Source organism: Mastigoproctus giganteus, chromosome 5 (genome assembly GCF_048544385.1).
Source record: "Mastigoproctus giganteus isolate SK-2022 chromosome 5, ASM4854438v1, whole genome shotgun sequence".
NCBI lineage: Eukaryota > Metazoa > Arthropoda > Arachnida > Uropygi > Thelyphonidae > Mastigoproctus > Mastigoproctus giganteus.
Window position 1 is genome coordinate 126838602 of NC_143579.1, and position 20255 is coordinate 126858856.

General features: G+C 40.9%; 2 protein-coding genes across 3 annotated transcripts in view; one reads left to right on the forward strand and one right to left on the reverse strand.

The window, feature by feature from the left end:
* Positions 1–20255, reverse strand: part of LOC150085692 (uncharacterized) — a 158613-nt gene that overhangs the window by 100255 nt on the left and 38103 nt on the right. The gene's annotated exons all lie outside the window — the stretch shown is intronic.
* LOC150085693 (uncharacterized) overlaps positions 1–20255 on the forward strand; it is a 211519-nt gene that overhangs the window by 86756 nt on the left and 104508 nt on the right. The window contains exon 1 of one of the 2 annotated variants that reach the window (XM_090373452.1): positions 9449–9541. The exons of the other annotated variant lie outside the window; for it this stretch is intronic. The gene's annotated coding sequence lies outside the window, so the exon portion shown is untranslated. Of the gene's footprint in view, positions 1–9448; positions 9542–20255 lie in introns of those variants that run through there. 2 annotated transcript variants of the gene reach the window in all.

Below are 20255 nucleotides of genomic sequence, written 5' to 3' on the forward strand. Positions count from 1 at the left end.
AAATGTAGAGCTTTCACCAAAACGTACCCCCACACCGTAGGAAAATTACATTCCACCTTGTCATCTTTCTTTTGAATCGGATTAAACAGAATTCTCTGATTTCAACTTTCAGCAGCTACATGTTGCCTATCGTGCCCAAACACCCCGATTTATACAGACGGCTCAAAATCAAATGACTTAGCTGGAGCAGAAACAGTATTCCCAAACACAACCCTAGTATGAGAACTTTTACAAGAGTGCAATGTGTATATACACGGTAAAATAGCACTTAATCACCTTCGAAATAAATCCTTCCAGAAAAGCATACACTGGTGTTCAAAGAAAGCGCATGACTCCTTAAAATTTTAATTGTCGTCCGAATAACGTTTGTTTGTTATTTGGTTTTTAGGAGCATTAGCAACTAAGGCCATTTTGCTCCGGGGATATGCGGTGGTCATTCCCTGACCTTTCCGCATCCTCCGTATTTGATGGTCACGGACTCGAACCCCGGTCTAATCAAGAAGCGTGTGCTACGCACTGCCACTCCTGTCCACCTGGCTACGGAGCCGACCCGAATAACGTACGTATTTGGCAACATTTCTTACAGATTGCATCAGATACGATTGACACACGTAGGTGATGACGTAATATTGCATCAGCTGTTACTTTCAGCTGTATAAGCACGCTCTGAAAGAGTTGCAATCATTCCTTGCTTGTGTCAGGATGGCGAGTTACGTGCAGTTAACGCCACGAAGAAAGAGTGCTATTGTTGCTTTACTTGAGGAAGGATGTTCTTCCCGTCATATTGCTTATAGAGTGTCTTTTAATCAGTCGACAGTGAGTAGATTTCTTTCCAAACTCAAGAATACTGTTTCTGCTGATAGGAAAAAAGGAACGGACGCAAACGAGTCTCTACGCCAAAACAGGACCGCGTTTTGAAGCGCTTATGCCTTAAAAATCTTAAAGCTTCTTCGTCTGAGCTGAAAATACATTGAGAAGAACATACAGGAGTGGTAGCAAGTGCAGTAACTGTCAGAAGACGCCTCTTCATAAATGGATGTAGCCTGTCGTTATAAGAAGAAGCCCCTCCTCACACAAATGAAAAAGCCCCGATTAATTTGGTGTAAGGAGAAATTTTTCAAATATTACAAACGATTCGTCGTAGACGTGGTGAAGAATAGCATCCGGACTGTATGGTGTCTACAGTGAAATTCTCTACCAGCCAAATGATAGGGGGCAGCATTTCGTATTACGGAGTAGATCACCTGCAGTTTATAAAAGGTTCTGTAAATGCCAATGGATACTTGGCTATATTGGAAGGCAAATTGCTGCCAACCATTAGAGACCATTTCATCCTGTCAAATAACTACATCTTTCAGGACGACTCTACTCCTTGTCATCGGGCGAAAAGTGTAAGTATGTATTTCTGTGGTTACTTTAGTTTCATTTCTGCATTAGAGGTTCGACAGTAATGTGTTTACATTTGTTACTGGTATAAAAATGGTTGGAAGAACGGTCCAGTACAACTGTTAGCTGGCCAGGAAACAGCTTGGACCTGAATCCTATAGAGAACTGTTGGCATCGTGTGGAATGCGCAGTTGCCAGAAAGAAACCAAAGACCCTTTGTGAACTTCATAATTCATGTTTGGAACTACGAACTATCATTGATTATCTTCAGAAATTGATCTTGTCAATGCCTCGAGGGTATGTTGCCGTCATCAGGGCCAGAGGCGGTTCAACTAAATATTAGTTTGCACCTGGTGAACTTTTCATTTTGTTTTCCGTTCATAATGATAAACTGAAGCAAATTGAGGACTTCTGATAACATTGCAGCCATAATTGTCGTGTTTACCAAAACTGTTGTAATGCTCATGGTTTCAAATGCTCATTTTGGAATATTTTGAGAGCACCTGTCAAATATTACTTAGCTTTGCCTTAACTATTAATAAATATCTTTTGTTTATATGGTTTATAGTCAGTATATATATGGACTATTTTTATCAAAGAGCCCATATATTATATTCTGAGTATAAACCAAAAATCAAAGGAAACTGTCCGACAAAGTGGTAGGCATTCTGGCAAGAGCAAGTGTCAAAAATTATACCACATTAAGACAACAACAGAATACTGACCACCAAGTAAAACAAAATAAAGTCGTCCTAAGCAGACTCCGAACAGGGTATACGCATCTAAATAAATAAACAAGTAATGATTTTTTTGCCAAAAATACAGGAAAGTCTATCACTGCTTTGTGGTTAGGGATAGGAATTAACAAAATGTGCAGATGCTATTAGCGACATCAATTTTAGAATCATGAATTAATGACAAATGGGCGATCTTTAAAATCTTAGTTCTATTTCATGGCAATATTTTATACGCAGCATTTAGATGCAAATTTAGGTAATATTTAGTTTAGTTCAGTGCTTCGAAAATGTTCATTGACGAAAATTCATGTATAGACAGTTGCTGCTGCTGTTGTTGTTGGCTACAGCTGGCAATTATAATTAAGGTGAGACCTCTCTGGCAGGGCATGCGGGGTTGGAAACTTCAGCTTTTTTGGATCAGATTGGCTATTTCAGTTCTGTACGATTTACTAGTGACAGTTTTGTGACAGTCGATTCTGTGTTGATTAATTAGTTAAAGTGAAGAATTGAGAACGGTCTGTACGTTTGTTGGAGCCTGTTCAATTTAGAGAATTAGAGCTGCCTAGTTCTTGCGTTCTGTCTGGATGGAGCTACAGTGACCATGTTTATAATGCTAGGAATGACAGTCATTTCTGAGAGTAATTTGCACAGGAGAACTACTTGTAGATGCAAAGGCTTGCGTTTTAGATTCTGATATATTTGCTGTCTGGACATTGTGAATGGAAATCCTAATTTCCTGTTTAGCCATGTAAGGATCCAGTAATCAAGGGTGAGAAATTTTCTATATGGGGTTTGCAGGGACTCCCCATGGCCACATTTCTTCTCCGTATGGGGTAGATGCATCGCTTTGCATATTTCGTGATGATTTCTCTGTTGCGTATTGCAATTGTTTCTTGGTTAATTAGACATTTGGTTCCCTGAATATTTTCCGCCACATGAGCATAGTGGCACGAAAAGGAGAGATTCTTGTCAAAGATTAGCCAGATATTTGTGAGAGTCCACTATTGATACTGAAGTGCCTTGAATGAGAATATTCACTTCACAGGTCAGGCTTTTTCTAGAAGCATAGGCAGTTTGCAAAAATTTCTTTATGTTGATGTAATCTTAGGTTGAGGGTTTGGAGGTACAAGACTAGGGTTGCCACTGACATCCTGATAATATTTTTGTGTGGGATCACTAGCTCTGGATGTAATAAAGATTTTAAAATCATTTACGTTTGAGATGATGTTGCGAGTGATTTGAAGTAGTGGTTGTGAGGCTATGGTGTCGTTGATAGAACTCCTCCTTGATGTATATCTGCGGGTCTAATGACCTGATATCCTTAGAACTAGGTTTGAATATGAGGAATCTGTGGTCGAGGCTATAGTGGACATAGTGTTTTTTGTTATGCGGTTCCCGTGGTTTCCCACAAATCCGCGTTAAATACTCTGTTAACATAGCAAAGCCAGTCAGTGTGGGTTATGTGTGAGTAGTGTGTTGTTTGTGTTGTTTGACTGGCCTCTTCGTTACTGGGAGGCGCGATCACCAGGAAGGAGCCTCCCAGCATCCGTTCACTGGCACGAGGAGCCAGACCAGGGAGTAAAAGACATCTGACGGGCCGTCCACACTCTTGCAGGAGCGAGAGTGGGGAGGGCCAAGGAAAGAGCGGAGAAGAGACAGGAAAGTGGAAGACAGACAAGATAGCGAGGATGACAGAGCGTAGGCATCCTCCCAGGCGAAACGGAGCAGGAAGAGTGCTAGGTGCAGTTGTGGGAGTCCTGGAGAAAGACTGTGGGTAGGAAGAAGAGAATAGGTAAAGTTCAAATTAAAGAGTCCAGGATCGTCACATTGGAGAATCACGGAGCGGCGTCGACAGGGCTGTCCGCCATTTGCAGTTTCATGTCTGGAAGTTTCCGGTGCTGGGTATCAGTTGCTGTCTAGAGGAGGTTATCCAGGAGTAGTGTTCGGGAGTTGCAGGTGATGCCAGCGACGATGAAAGACCTCGTTGGCATAACTGGTCAGTGCACGGAAGGCATCATTAGATTCCAATAATTTGGTTTCTGGCCGAAGTGATGTAGTGTGGAGGTCTAGGAGTAGTTGGTTTCTTAGATCTAAGTATACGTTGCATGAGTGCATCACGTGATCCCAGTCTTCAGGTTCTCCGCAGGTACAGAGGGCATCCTCGACTAGGCCGAACTCTAGAAGGCGTCTCTTGAAGGACCCGTGGCCAGTTAATAGGAAGGAAGCATAGACGTTAGGGAAGAACCAAGTGGAACGTTGCTTGTTGATGTAGGTTACCTCAGGAAGGAAAAGTTTAGTAGTTGCACCAGTTGTGGAGTTATTCCAGCGGGTTTGCATTAAGTTTATGAATTGTAGCCACACACGTTTATGTTCCTTTTTTGATGTCGGTATCGGTACGGGTTTGAATAGTGAGGAATTCAGCTTCCTTATTCTTCTTGATGGCATGAGAAAGTCCGATAAAAGCGACGTGGAGGTCCAAAGGGAGGCGGCCTGTTAGTAGCTGTAGGGCGGCAGTTGATGTCGTTCTACATGCGCGGGTCATTTGTAGTAGCATAAGTCGTTGAATTTGCTGAATTTTACGTTGAACATGCACTAAGGTCATTCGGTGGTACCATACTGCAGCTCCATATGTGACAATTGGTATAAATACTGCTGAGTATAAAAGGCGTTGAGTTGGTCCTTTAAGACCCCAGTCCTTGCGGGTAAAGCGTGCTAACATAGTGATGTAATTTTTTATCTTTTCTTTGATAGCTTGGATATGAGGAATGAAAGTTCTCCTGTCGTCCAAAATTACTCCCAGGTACTTCACCGATCGGTAGTTTTTCAGTGGGCGGCCATTAAAACGTATGGTAGGAGGTCTGGAGAAGTCCAGTTTGCCTTTTAATAGGAGGGTTTTTCTCTTCTCAGTGGAGACTGAGAGTTTATTTTCCGTGGCCCATACGGACAGAGCAGCGAGAACAACCATAGCCTGGGTTTCTATGGTGACGCGGGTGGGGGCCCTCAATGATAATAACCATGTCGTCGGCATAAGAAAGCTGAGTAGTGTGTGGGTAGTCCCTCAGGAGCCAGTCGTCGAGTATCATATTCCAGACAGCTGGCCCCAGGATGGAGCCCTGGGGACAGCCTCGGGTTAGATGTCGGGTGATGCAGTGATATTTTGTTTTGATGCTGACCTTGCGGTTAGAGAAGTAGCTTTTGAGGCAGTGGTAGAAATTCCAAGTACAGTTAGAGACTCTGGCCCTCTGAAGAACGCCCCGCCACCACACTGTGTCAAAAGCTCCTTTGAAGTCAATGAAGATTGCCAGTACATAAGTTGCATCCGACTGTTCTGCAACTTTGAGGGTTTTAGATAGAACATCAATTGTGGAGCACCCTTGTTTGAATCCAAATTGAAGCGAGGATGCCAAACCACTGGCTTCATATCGGGGTTGGAAGCGGGAGAGCAGCAGTCTCTCAAAAACCTTGCCGAGAATGGGAAGCAGCGCAATCGGGCGATATGCCTTGGAGGCACCTGTGGGATCCTTAGGTAAGAGCCTCAGGTTAGCGTGCTTCCAATGGGAAGCAGCGCAATCGGGCGATATGCCTTGGAGGCACCTGTGGGATCCTTAGGTAAGAGCCTCAGGTTAGCGTGCTTCCAACATGATGGAAAGTTACCCTCATTCAGACAGGTGTTGAAGAGCTGAAGAAGTATCATTGGAGCTATAGCCCAGAGACGTTGCACAGTCTCGCCTTCAATAAGATCCAGACCAGGAGCTTTACCTTTTTTGATTTTTTTAATTGCTGCATCGACTTCTTCCTCTGTGAATGGTTCCTCCATATTGTCTGGCTGGAAGCTGGAATTTTGTACTGCTATCTTCCTGTGGATGTCAGTGTCAGAGATGGTGTTGTCCTGATATATTAGTTCATCCAGAATCCGGTTGATTGTATCTTCCCAGTGTGTAGTCTCAGACGAGTCATCAGAGCGGACAGAGTGTATGACATCCGTGGATCCCAGCTTATTCCTCACGAGATTGTGGACTAAACCCCACGGATTCCGGTTCCCCTCAGTCTCGACTAGGGAACGCCAGGAGCTTTGCTTGGCATGGTAAATTTTGTTAGTATATTCACGGCGGACTGCTTTGAATCGGTCTCTATACTGTTCTACAATGTGAGCAGGTTCAGTCCTTCCCTTGCGTTGGTATTCTTTCCGAGCGCGCTTCAGAGAATTGCGCAGGTTAGTGAGTTCCTGCGACCACCATGGAACAGATCTTGGTTTCCTGGAACATTTTTTCATGAAAGCCTCTGAAGCTTTGAGGAGCAGACTCTGCACAAAGTCTGTTTTCTGCACACTGTTCATTGATTGGTAGAAGTTGCTAGCTGGGTCATGAAGAGCATCTTGAATTACATTGTCGAACTGGTCCCAGTTCGCTGTTTTAGTAGAGAATCTTACAATATCCTGGATAGGCACTTGACGAGGGAGGGCAGAATCGGTGACACTGTAAGTGATGAGGCGATGGTCGCTAGTAGTGGCTGTGTCATGCACCTGCCAATGGAGGAGTCTATTACGAAGAGAAGAAGTAGTTAGTGTGATATCCAGGTTAGACTCTCCAGTTCCCGAAGAGTAGGTGGTTGGTTGTCCTAGTCTGTTGATGATTTCAAGGCTGCGTGAGGCAATGAATTCATCTAACATATCTCCTCTTGCATCGGTAGAGGTGTTGAACCATTGTGTTGACCGAGCATTCGAATCTGCGGCTATGATGACATCAGTGTTCTCCAGGAGGTCAAGAGCTTGTTCTAGTCAAGCTATGTGCGGGAGGATATCTGTACCAAATTGGAAGTATGCTGTTATGACCGCAATACGGCCGAAGCTGCCTTATATTGTAGCCCCCGCTAGGTGGGGAGTGCAGAGTGATTCTATCTGTGTTACTACTAAGTCTGGATTGCGGACGATGATAGCAGCGAGGCACAATTGGTTTGTCGTCTGGATTTTCCTGAAAGCCAGGGGGTAACCAGAGACCCTTCCACGGACGCAGTATGGTTCCTGAAGGAGAAGAATGTCTAGATTCAACTCGTCCATTAGGGGATGAAGCTGTGTTGCCACTGAGATGGATTTTTGGCCATTGATTTGAGCTATACGAAGTCTGGGAGAGGGGGGTTGAGCATCCTATTTTCCATAGTTAGTCTTATTGCGTATTATATCTGCTGCTCTTCTATATACAAGGCACGCTCCATCCCGCACAGAGTGATCGTAGGGTTTGTTAATTGCTTTGCAATTTGAGCATTTAGGAGGTGAGGCTTTGTTGGAACAGTAATTGTAGAGATGCCCTGCCTCAGCACAATGCCCACATATTGGTTGTTTTTTAAGACACTTAGCAGAGGCGTGCCCATAACCAAGACATTTGTAGCATTTCAGGACTGGTACAAAATCTCTGAATCTGTGGGATGACCAGCCCAGAAAAATTCTATCCTGGCTGTGTAGGAATCTCCTTATCCTGGGGGACACTTCTATAACCCAGTTAAGTCGACTGCGAGTCCGTGCATTGGTGGAAAATTGAATTTTCATCTCCTTAATATGGCTTCTTCTTTGCTCATGGATTCAAAGAGATTTCTGTTATATACTTCCTCCAGTAGGTCAACTTTCTGGATTGAGCCATCTACATCAAACACAATTAAACTTGGTCCCCTGAGTTTAGGGGTTTCAAAAGTAAGAGTTAGATCTTCAGCTGTGCCGCAAGACTTGATCTGTTCTAGATCTGACTTAGTGGCTGCTTCCAATATTATCCCTTTGTCGCGAATTTTGCGAATGTTTTTGATTTGGAGATTGTCTAATTTTGGTTTTATCTTCTTTAGGACGGTGTCCTTCACTCCATCGCTATCTGGGATGTCGCACCCTTCTCTAGCTTTTATAATCAGCATATGCTTGTTCTGTGTGGTGGGGATCTGAGGTACTTTGAGCGTGGCAGCATAAGACAACTGGTGCCGAGTATCTTCATCAGAAGCTTGGTTGGAAGGTAGCCCGGTATTCAGAGCTGCTATAGTTGGATTTTTAGTTACTTTAGATAGAGTTTTATTAGTTTGTTGGAGTTGGGCATTAGTGGTCTTCAGCTGTTCATTTTCTATAATGACCTCATATAACTTCTTCTCTAAAGAGCCCCAGCAGCGCGAAAATAGTCGGATATTTCGGTATTATTTGGAAGTTATTCCTCAGAATTTGTCGCGTCTTTGACGCTGAATTTATCAAACGCTGATTTAATGTCTAAGAAGAGAATATCACACTGGACTTTTTCTCAAACTGCTGATTATCCGAGTGTGTCAGCCAGATTAATGTTTGCAATGTGCCGGCTAGGCCAAAATTGGAGGAACTGAATAGAACCCACTCCTATCATCTGCTCAGAGCAGAAAATACATTTTGCGAGAACCACAGTGCTATCCCGACCAACCGGCATATCCTTATTAAATGGGCGGGTTTATGACAGAGAACGTAGATTCATTTTTACCTCCTACGGTAGAACACAGACCCATTCCTCCCCCTAAGGTTTTTAAGTGACAGAGAAGATGTTTTTTATGTTTCTTCTACCTTCTTAAAGATAGCCAATCGATAAATTCACGCGAACCTCATACAGATTTCTGAAAATGTGGTTAGCAGGAAACGCCCTTGCTTTATGACGATATTTCTTAGCAACTCAACCATATCTACAGTGCAAAGAGAGGGTATAGGCGAAACGTGTGTACTGATCATTAAATTGTTTTACACAATAATAATTTCATTATTAGATGACAACATTACCTGTTTGAATACCCGTATATTTAACAAGCACGAATATCAAATTCATCCGGGTCAGTTCACCGTATAGGGCAGGCTGTACAGAACGGAGGATTACGGATTCGACTGTCAGCATTATGGAATTATTTGCGATTTTTCCGCTCAGTATTTTAAGTTAGTTGGTGGACCACAACTGCGAGGTTCTCTCGGGGAACTCTGTTTCGCACCACAAACAGATGGGCCGAACAGAACAGACATCAACACAATATTTCTTCAAATCTGACATACGGGGTTTTTAGACTGCGCGTAGGATATTGAAGGGAGGGGAGGCATGAATTACATCGCGTATGTAGACGCACATCCGATGTGTTCTGGCGTGTCTGCATACATCGACTACACGTGGGGAAGGTAATGTGCAGTCATTCGTGTTGATAATAACTGTTTTCGATGCGCTAATTGTAATAATTAATCAATGGTGCACTGTTGAAGTTTATATGATAAATAATCCATTGGTGATTTGCAAAGCGGTGCTTCGAGATGTGGAAAAACAATTCGCTACCTGTTCCGCCCATTCCTGAAGTTCATTCTCTCCAGCGGCTGTTTTAGTTCTTTGAATTTTCGAGATCAGCCATTTTCAGGAAGTCGTTCTTAGATGTCTTCGTAGCATTAATCTGAGGTAAGTTTAATGAACTTATGCTTTACCATAAGTCTGTCTGTTCAGACTACATTAAAGTAACAAATGCATAAAATTATTGTTGGTGTAAAGACGGTAGGCCTAGGCCATAGCAGCTAATGCGCCATTAAACAACCATACCACACACACAAATTAGGCGCCATTTTGAAGGGTGTATCGCTCTCTGGAGATATCCAAATAATAATAATTAACGGTCCAATTTACAGTACGTGGATAATCTATTTGATTTTTATACAAAAATAAAATAAATAAATTGCCAGATTTCTATTGCTCTTATTTCACTGAAGTTTGGGAATCTCGACATTTTTCTGAAAGAACCAAATATAAAATTTCACGAAATCCGTGGGATTCGAGTTGTTACGTGCGGGTAGGGAGGATAAACATAGCGAAGATATGTGCTTTACGCATATATGGTAACGCTTCTAAAAACGTGTGTGATGTTTATTCCAACAAGAAACTGCCATTCGATCTCTTAATACAATGCTCTGTCGAAGGTGGCTACACTAATAAGCGTATTCGATTTGTGTTGGGCGTGCCGAGGAGAATATGGAGTAGCCCAAAGGTACGGAGGGAGGGGGCTTATACTTCTTGAATTAGAGAGGAATTGGAGAGAATTCCTCCGTCACTGGCAGTTTGAACTCGGACCACCATGGATTACTGACAAGTGGTGTACTTCAGTGGACAAGTTCACAGCTGAAAAAAAAATCGCCATGTTCACTTTGCTGTCGTTCGCTGTGTCCTCCGCGAAAGTATGGTAGCTTCACCACCCACTCTCTTGGAGGGGCTGAGGTCCACATTCTGTCCGAAACTGGATGGATTGTTAAAAGCTTCTAAATTCGAGACTAGTTAGCAGACCTCAGACAGAGGGCTGTCTCTCACAACAAGCATGGGGTGGTTAGAAATTTTGTCCCCCGAAAGATGCTTTAAAAAACATATAAAGAATCAATTAATGCATCTGTATTTAAAGGGGTTTTATTTTTCATAAGTTCTCTCATACGTCAAAAGCTACTTTTGAAACAATAACCCGCTTAAGTTTCGAATCAACGGAACAGTGGTGGATTTGAACGACCCGTCCCCTTAATTAATTATATTACCCATAAGATCTGAGATTTGTGGGGCCACTAGAGTATGGCTTACGTCGCATCCTTCGAGATCTCAGACTCCCCTACTCAGCACTGTGTTAACATGGGATGAGTATATATTTTCCTTTCGTGAGCCGCCTTTTCGTTTTTTATATTTCATACTCGCCTCAGTTAACCATTTGTTTGTCCAACAGACAACCTGTCATCGACAATTGACCTTAATCATGACACGGCCTTGCATCTACTGCTGATGAGCAGTTAAATCAACGGGTTAACCTTGGTGCAGTCACTACTAAGTAACGGTCGGAATGATGCGTTTTAACCGCATAGGCTCAACAGATTATTGTAGAGTGCCGGAGGATGAAGTTCATAACGAGGTAATTGTTATGAATCCTATCATGTGCTTTACTGGTTGAAGGATGGTAATCCTTCGCAAAGTTATTTAACTTAGTCGTTTATATTGGCCTAATTTCTGGTAGCGTTTCTGTATAGCTTCATTATTATCAGGAATCAACCACCGACTTTTCTAGGCCTTCTCGTCACATCTCTCAAGGCTGTGTCGTAATCTTCGTACTTTTTACTTTTTATTGTGACGCTGTTTCTTTCTAATACACTTCTATAAAGGGCAATCGAAATTCGAACACAGTTTTTGGTTCATATTCTTTCACCCCTCTTCACCAATGTCCGTGCCACTCCCTTGTAGAAAACTGCACCACCTCCAAGTTACTTAAGTTTTGAGAATAGCCTACCGCCCCTGATGTAGGCTGAACTTTAATGACAAAGCAGGAAATAAAGCTTTCTCATTTTTTTTTTTTTTTTTTTTTTTCAATTCCGTTTCGAAGTTTACAACTGATTTCCCATCTCGGATATAGGAGATGGGCAATCAGGGGTTCATTTATAAATTTGGTATCCAAGGGCATCGGATTCTACAGAGAGAACTCGAGAAATTGTAATACTTGAAACGGAAGCTTTGCTTCTAGAATTTTTCGTATAACTCGTAAGGTGGAATTTTTCTATTAAAAATACGGATTATTTTTTTAGTTAAATATTTGTTGGCATATACTGTTCTTTATTTATTGCAGCATATATTGTTCTTCAGAACAGTGTATGCTGCAGTAAATATTAAGTCATGGCAAGTTCTCATGTCACCCAAGACAGAGAGAAGTACAGCGTGGTGATTGCCAGCCTCCAATAGGAGACTGCATCAAAAGATGAAGAAATATTAATAGTATTTGCTGCAGTACTGATTCTGTTGCTTTAATTACTTTATCATTTGAAACTGGGAGCGGATATATTGTTCTTTAGAACAGTATACCCGCTCCAAAGTTTCAAATGATAAAGTAATTAAAGCAACAGAATCAGTACTAAGAATAGTTAAGGGCCCTAGAAAACTAAATCTAGTAAAACTGCAGAGAACGGTACCCCTTACAAAATGGCGTCGAGAAGAAGAGGAGGAAAGCAGTGACGTACGGTTCGTAACTCCACCCACTCACGGCGTTCCCCCTCTTCTTCTCGACGACTGCACGTGGTGGATGTCACGTGACATAACAGTATGTCGGAGCTGAAAAACAACGAAATTAACTGAAAAACGGCAATTTTTCGGACCAGCAACTAACATAAATGCAATTTATTCCGGGAAGACAAAATATCACGTAACACACAGCAACATGTCAGAGTTAAAATTAGCACAAAAACAGTAATTTGTTTTTAAAAAACAAGAAACAAAAAGTAATACAACATGCAGCAAACGACCGGTTTTTGCTGAATAGCTCCCGATGTCACGTAAAAACCTAAGTTTTAACGTGACATAACCATTTGTCGCTAAACACAAATGAAAGTCAATTAATACGTGCAATGAAGAATAAAATTTCTCTTTGCATAAGCACAAAACGGCAATAGAATTTTTTCTTTTTTCAAAGAACGTAACCGACACAATACTTAACTAACACAATACTAGGTTAATGCTATGTGAAATTATACAGAAATACAAATAAAACTGTCCTCTGAGTCCAGAATAATGACACGAAACGCAGGACTAAGTGAGCAACCACGTGCCAAGCAGCAACGGAACATTGATTACAGCAACGAACGACCAACACAGACGAGAAACCAGCATACAAACGAAACCATACGCGACAAATTTAGCATTCAGCGATCCAGTGACTTCGTGTCACGTGACGTCCGCCTGAAACGAAGAGGGGGATGCAGAGTGGGCGGAGTCGCAACCTGTCAATCGCTGATTTCTCCCGCTTCTCGTCGTCATTTTGAAGGGTGTACCGCGAAGTGGAGTATAGCCCTAAATTTGGAATAGCCAACTTAATTTGTGATGCGATCTACTTTTTTCCTTAAAAATGTGCCGTGATCTACCATCTCAAAAATTTCATTGCACAGGGTGCACAAATCGAGGGATGACTGTATATTTAAAATTCGTCGTGATCGACCGAAATTAAATCCGCGATCGACTCGTTGGCCAACCCTGTTCTAAGAAATTCAGTCTTGCTCTCATAGAGAATTCTGATGAAACCATTCAGAGAAAAAAAACTTTTCGACCATCTTTATCTGGTAATCCTCACATGTGATGTATTCTTTGTGTAATCAGTAATAAGAAATGTGGAATTTCTTTTCTTTCCATAGAGATTCATTCTTTGTTGAAGATCATCTTCCGTCTGCTTCCTGGCTTTGTTTTCAGTTTACTTTGCCAAAACGACTTATGGTAAATGATCAACAGTCTACAATATACGCATAAGGTGTCGCCACATATACGGTTTCATGTCTAGAAAATTCAAAGAATTTATCATTCTACTCTTAAACCCTCACGGGAAGTAGTGCTTACAGTCACCGACCATTCCCCTTATGTGTGCATTTCTAAGAAAGAGTAAAGATGCTGTCAGTATTTAGCTTACTCAGCCCTTGTAAACCCTTGTTAAATACCTCAGTTAGGACTGTTTGTAGGCATCTAGTTTCTAGACGTTAATGGAATTCTTTAAGCGAAAAGATTTACCCCTCCTTTGCACCTTTCCAGAAGATCTACGTTGCCCCTAGAAATAATGAAACTCAACAGGCTGTACTGTTGAGAGTTTCATCTCAAACTGTATAATTACTTCCAGTATTGAGTGCCTTCAGTTTAGGGATATATAAAGGGTAGGTTATTATGGAATTAATACTATGGCTTAAATGCAAGATACCTGAATTTTGATAGTATCTTAAACTTCAATTGCCACTTTTCAGATCAACCGCCTAGTTTACCTGGATCATGTTGAAGCAGCATACTCTGATTAATGTCATTAACCGCCTGAACACCTTTTATACCAGCCGCAATTTCAGACAAACTTTAAATAAATTTATCAATATTATTGATAAATATTAGAAGAAATAAAGCAGAACTGAATCCTGTGGAACTCCACTTAAAACATTAGTCCATGTGGGGTAGTGGCTATTTATAACTGCTGCCTCCTGCCATTTAATCCTCCCCCTATCCATAGCAGTAATTTGTCCCTAATATTGCATTCCGCTAATTCAGGCAACATTCGATCATGCGGAACTGTATCGTAATCTTTTTACTGAAATCCAAGAAAAGGGATGCGGAAATTGTTTTGTTATCGAATAATCGAGTTATCGAATAAAGATCTCGGTGTAACCTTCGACCCAAACCTTAGGTTCAACTGTCACATCGAATGTGTTCTACGCAAGATCAACCGAATGCGCTGGATTGCCCGTCAACATCTTCTTCATAACACAGACGCAAGAACCACAATCAGATATCTGGAAACCATTGTGTATCCTACCTTTCTGTATGCCTCTGAAATATGGGCATCCGCAGTACCTTCTCTCATGAAGCCCATCTTCGCCAGTGAATACTGGATATTGAAGTGGGCAACCCACAAACATCGACTCCCCCCTCAGCAGAGGACCACCAGCATGGCCGACCAACTCCAAATCCCGCGGCTGCCTCAAATAATCAGCATGAGGAGAACTGTGACCACAGTCAAACTGCTGGTTGGCAAAATCAACTCCCCTGACTTCTGGGATATATGCCAGTGGCATGTTCCACTTCCGTCCTTACGAGCCACCCCTCTTCTTCAGCTACAACGGAACAGGCTGAAGATCAGTGACAGATTCCTACCTGGACAAGTACTTCCTACAGTACAAGCCCTGCTAATGATCGGAGTTGACCTCCAGAAATTCGCTTCTGATCGCAAATACAGGCGCTCGTTGGCCGAACATGTTCCCCTTTTGTTTGGCCCCTGATGTCGACTCATACTGATATCTCCATCTGCTATCTCCTATGAGGTGCATAACGGCACGTCGCAGGCAAATCGACGAACTGTCTTCACAAGAAAATGCAATACCGAACAATAATTTGGCACTGTGAAATTTTCTGACTTGTGTGAATATGCTTAAATATGTGCTTTGTACATATGAACGTGCACATACCTTGGTGTACTGTCTGCCTCACAACTATGTACATACTCATATCTATTGAATGGCTAATGCTACGTTTTTAATTGTTATGTAATCTTTTATACTGCACAAATTTTTATACTGTACATATTTTTATATTTCTATATCATTGTCAAGCCCCTGGCCTCCTGGCTGTGGCGGGCACATTATTGTTATCTTTACCGTACAATAAAGATTTTCTTCTTCTAATATATAAAAAAAATTATTTCGTCACGTGCTTCATACTTGGTGACCATCTGGTTCTGGGTAATGTTCTTTCTTATTGAAAGCTAATAACTGACGAAGTACATTTCAGATACCCTTTGGTTAAGCTTCCGATTAGTACTGCACTTCTTCCCTCTTTTGTTTATATGTGCTTGTACCGAAACAACGAAGATGGGTACCGTTGCATTTACCATTAATTTAAAGATGAGGAACAAAAATGGAAGGGTGCTGAATTATTTTTGGCAAGTGCTTAGTGTCAGCTTCAAAAAAATTGAAAAGCACTGCTGTGCAGGCTAGAAGACCTACTCGTCAATAAGTAGACAACTGGATCTTTCACCTGCACGGTTAGTAGTAGTCTTCAAATCTTTCATGATTTGGCCTGATGATAGAATGCAATATGGAATGCAAAAAAGTCGCCAGTTGTGTTAACTTAATGTAATAATTACTTTGTTTCACAAAATTCGCTTGGTACCAATATACCTAGTTTTATTAGCGTCATTCAAAATTAGAATTTCTTGGCGGTGTAAATGTCCCCTTGCACCATCGTGGTAGCACCAACTGACAAGTGTAAAGTTATTTAATCTGTAAACCAATTTCACGGCTAAAGTGTAGGCTGAAGTTAGTTTCCTCAGTTTTTTCCGTTCCCTTTACAATTATGAAATAGATGGTCTTAATGCAAATATGTGCTTTTCGCGAGTGAACGTTCATTTTCTGTGTTAAGATGATAGTTAAAATCCAGCGACTGAAGTAATTTGGAATTCAGTGCGTTAATGTTTTAATGGTAGTAACTAAAATTAGAATTCTAGTGGAAATTCCTCAGTCCTGGCTGGTTGTATTCGTTCAGTAGGTAGCCTGCAGTAACGATATCATAATTAATGATCTCCGCAACCATTAATGGAGCATCTTGCAAATTCAACCTGCGCAAGTACCATTTCATTATCGGCTCAATACAAAGCGATCAGCTCAGTTGTTTGTCTGATGGCAACCCTGAATTTGGCTCCGCAGTAAACAGAAGGGAAATACAGGCCCACGTGTTTCATTCTGCTGGGGTTTGATTAGAAGGGATGCATGCCAGCAGATGAAATGCATTGCTATGAAGTGGAATGATGGACTGTTAAGTGAGCCGCTGTGTTAATTTCCCGCTGACACTTGCTTTCGTCCGTACGCGTGTCGCTTTAGATGCTGTGTTAATGATGGATAAGGCAATAGTGTGCACACCAGATCAAACTGGTGAATGAGACTTAATTACCGAAAGTTCATTTGGAGAAGCGGTGTATAGAATTCCTATTGTTCAGTTATGATGAGGATTCGAGGGGGAATTGCTGAAGTCAGTTGACCCGATCCCGTATAATCGTGATGTTATTACATCGGAACCATTAGGAAATCAGGATCACATTTTATCGTCATACCAAGCAACAAGTGGAATGGGGTTTCGTGTATGAAAGTAAAAATATACTTTTTCATTGCTAAAAAGACACGGACAAGCTTTGAGTTTCAGGAACGCTGTTTTTGAGAGTTCACTAACCGCCACGTTTTAAAAATATCAGCTGAACAACATCGCAAATGACTTGTTTTAAATTTATATTTTTCATATACCTTTACGTTTTGCAAGCCTCAATATTTTTTTTTTTTTTTTTTTTTTTTTTTTGGAAGTGAAACTTGTTTAGGCGCGCCCCATGCAGTTTTAACATGGAAGTAGCTTGCGTCCGTGGATTTACGAAAATTCGACACGAATGAAATACGTACCAGCGACGCATGACGCAATCAGTACCCCTACAGCGTGGCCATGGTGCAACTCGCGCGCGTGTCGCGTTTACGTTTTAAATCGCTATATCTCAGCTTCTATCAGTCCGATTTTAAAAATGTAAAAACCAAAATATTTCTTTCGTCATTCTCTACTGTATTTCATAAAAAAGGAAAAACAGTTATAATTCAACATGCCGAAGATTTAATAGTGAGCGTTGTAAGGCGTATAGAGCACGTATACGTGAAATGCGACCACCGGAACCACCTTGTAAACAATTGTAAAAATAAACTTGTAAAATGTTAAACGACTGTAATGCTGAAATAATAAACGTTTCAAAAGATTCTAAAGAAGTTTCATTTAACTTCTGGAATGTGCGAAAGACTTCCAAATATTTTGGAAAAGTAGCGATTCGAGTCTCGTATTTTCATATACTAACTTTGACATCAACTTAGTTTTATAAATCATAACTAAGGTGCAGTCTGTTCTTTTTTTTTTCTGTTTCATTGCTGTAGATAAGCTAAGTGACAAGTATAAACTTTTTTTTTTCGCAACACCCTATACAGTTTTTGCGTACAATTCTGCAACTTCTGAATACATCTTTTCCAACGACAGTGGTAGGTACTCCACGATTTGAGATATAAACACAAGAGACATCTGCAAATTCAACTGACTGAAAAGCGAAGTTGGCTCTTATTTTCATTTCGTCAACTGAGAATGTTTTCAACCGTCGCAGAGATACTGATTCCCACGATGGCGTAGAAGTGAATCTGGTTAATCTTTTGTCATTTCTCTCAGAGGGCAGATTGATTTCTTCAAGTAGATATAGCTTGAGGAGTTAATCTCCTATCGCATCGAACTCCTCGCATTCAGCAGAACGGAGAATAATGTAGCTCCAGGAGCAGTTGAAATTGGCTAAGCAAAGTGACTTGGACAGATGAAAGTTAAATCCATTTGGATAGATTACTGATATGCTCCTCTTCAAAGAATTGTCTTTTCATACAAACTCTGTATCACTATGTTCAAAATGGTACTTGCCCTTTTAGTTCTTACCTAACTTTTATTAAAGAGCAATCTTTCTTAAATGGTAAAAATGCATCTAAATAGCGGTTATGAATGAGTGAGGAGAGATCCAACTGGCCAGATCTTTTATTTTTAATTTGACAGTAATTCTGCCTATTTAGATGTGGGGCGAAACTGGTTAATAAATTGGTGTCATCATTAAAAAATAAATAAACTGATTCATGATTCTATGGACCATCTCGGGTTTTTTTTTTTATTTATTACTTTTTAACGATGGCACCAACTTATTAGCCGCTTTCGCCCAAACCCTAAATAATCAGAATTACTATCAGATTGAACTATCATCTGTGCGCTCGTTCATAACCTCTATTTAGATGCATTTTTACCGCGTTGAACTTGCGGAAAACGTGAGCAGAAATGCATCATGGTCTGTGTGGCAATGAAATAGACTTTGGTTTCGATTTTGTTTTATTTCGGCCAAATTTACGCCGGAAGTAAATAAACAAAGAAAACCCGCAAGTGCGTAAGAATTTCTCGCCTCGTGTTGCGTGATTACCCGTTCAGCGGCGCACGCATCGATTTCACTTTAGATAAGCGGCATATCTAAATAATTTCGCGATTTGTGCGGGGGGTTTCTTTCACCGCACAGTGGCGCTGCGATATATTCAAGGCTGCGCGAAATCTGTCTATTAATAAGCTTCAAATAATCCTGTTCGTACGACAGATGCACGCGCAATATCCAATTACGCGCCGCAGACACTCCCGTACGCAGATTACGTAATCGACTAACACGCTGCAGTTTCTATGGTTACCAGCAGTTACGCTTCCTCCTCTTCTCGAGGAGTAACGTGTTAGGGCTGTTGATACTAATTGGACTGGAATATCGGACCAAATGCAATTTCGCCTACAGACGTCATGGCAGAGATCCAGCTAAGATTCCTGAAGGGGGAAAAACTTAATACTCGGGCTCCTACCATCCAATGCTCTTTGATTTTTCTCCATTTCAAAAACAATAGGCGTGGGTAACTAAGTAACACCCGATAAATTCAAATCATCTGTAGAATTCAAATATTTACAATAACTTTAAAAAAATGATGCCTTAAATGATACTCGAAAACATCTTAGACTTGGCGATTGGACAACGATTTCGTGCTTCGTTCAATTTCGCACTTGCTAGATTGGCACGTGCCAATTTTATTTATTTATTTTTTTTTTTCTGAAACACATTAAAATATACGGCTTTATTTGTAATTGGTTTTGTAATCTACTCTGACACCAAATATCGCCCAAATATCAAGCTTGATTCTGGAGGTTTATTAACTCAACCAAACGTTTGAAATGGAAGAAAGTTGATGCCAAATCAATGAAAGTGTTATACATCGAAAACTGCTAACTCTTCGCCCATTAATTTAAAACTACTCGCATACAGGGTTATTTAAACTTTGTTCGTCCCCAAACTGTAAGCATTAATCATTGAAAACTTGAAATTTTATTCTAACTTCTGCAGTAGTAGCACGGGTCATTTTTACAGATACAACGGTTGTTATTTTTTAGTTTTCAGTCACTAATGAGCGGTGTTTTGTTTACAACGAAAGCATCTTCAAAAACGCAATTTTTCTAAGCACAGCGCATATTCATAATTGAACATCCACGATCCGCAGATTTTGATATTTCTGAGACTACTTGAATGGGGCGATGAACAGTAACAACCTTCGCATATTGAAAAAACTAAAAGTTATCAGAAATTTCAACGATAACTGTTCGAACACGCATCTATACACGTGCCATAGCTTTAAAACTAATGGTGCACGAAGCTGGAAGGGATCCCTTGATAGAACTTTCCTGAAATCAAGAATATTAGAACGAGTTTGTTCAATTCGATCGGAAGTGAAAAGGAGAAATGACTACACGATTATTTCGAATAACACTTTGAAAATTGGGAATATGTGAGACAAAAGCAGCTTTTTTGTAGAGTGGGCGTTGTCCCGAGAAGTTTACTTTCGGTCGGATATGTGCACTTGTAGAACGGGCTGGTTTATGTACTGCATTTATAATGGAAGGGAAAATTTCGAGTGATAAGGCATTCATTAAACAGTATTACAGATTATGCTACCCGGAATTTTATCGATCTTTTCCAGCATTTGTTAAATTCCTTTAACGGCCCTTAACTTTTTTTTTGTGG